This window comes from Schistocerca serialis, chromosome 8, assembly GCF_023864345.2.
Source record: "Schistocerca serialis cubense isolate TAMUIC-IGC-003099 chromosome 8, iqSchSeri2.2, whole genome shotgun sequence".
NCBI lineage: Eukaryota > Metazoa > Arthropoda > Insecta > Orthoptera > Acrididae > Schistocerca > Schistocerca serialis.
The window spans coordinates 98556146-98556905 of NC_064645.1; the positions used below are offsets into that span (position 1 = coordinate 98556146).

At 50.0% G+C, this 760-nt stretch overlaps 1 pseudogene; it reads right to left on the minus strand.

The window, feature by feature from the left end:
* Positions 1 to 327: 327 nt before the first annotated feature.
* Positions 328 to 445, minus strand: LOC126417405 (5S ribosomal RNA; annotated as a pseudogene).
* Positions 446 to 760: the final 315 nt, after the last annotated feature.

Sequence of the window (760 nt, forward strand, 5' to 3'; positions counted from 1 at the left end):
GTTAAAAACTGATAGCGATAGGAAAGTCTGGCCGTACGACATCGAGATCTTTAGCGCAGTGATGGAATCAGGAGAGACGAATTTTGTTAAAATAGTGAAGAGTACTAAGAAAGTGGTATAAAAAAGCACTCCGTCTTCAAGCCACAAGTGGCCAATGGGGACCATCCGACCGCCGTGTCATCCTCAGATGAGGATGCGGATAGGAGGGGCGTGTGGTCAGCACACCGCTCTCCCGGTCGTTATGATGGTTTTCGTTAACCGGAGCCGCTACTATTCAGTCGAGTAGCTCCTCAATTGGCATCACGAGGCTGAGTGCACCCCGAAAAATGGCAACAGCTCAATGCGGCCCGGACGGTCACCCACCCAAGTGCCGACCACGCCCGACAGCGCTTAACTTCGGTGATCTGATGGGAATCGGTGTTTCCACTGCGGCAAGGCCGTTGCCAAGAAAGTGATATAGTACAAGGTAAAATATATCGTAAAATTTGCTTTGTGAAATACACACCCTACCTGCAACCCACCCACACCCACCCACCCACCCGCCCACCCTCCCACCCACCCACCCACCCACACACACACACACACACACACACACACATAACGCAACCTTGATATTAAGGGGTGGAGGAACCGCAAAAAGGAATAACTGTGATAGTATAATAGATATGTGTCGCTGACTCATCGCTAAACAAAAATGGATGCGTCAACAGCTTTGTAACACGTTAAAGACTCCGATGTGGCAGCTTAGATTGGAGACTAG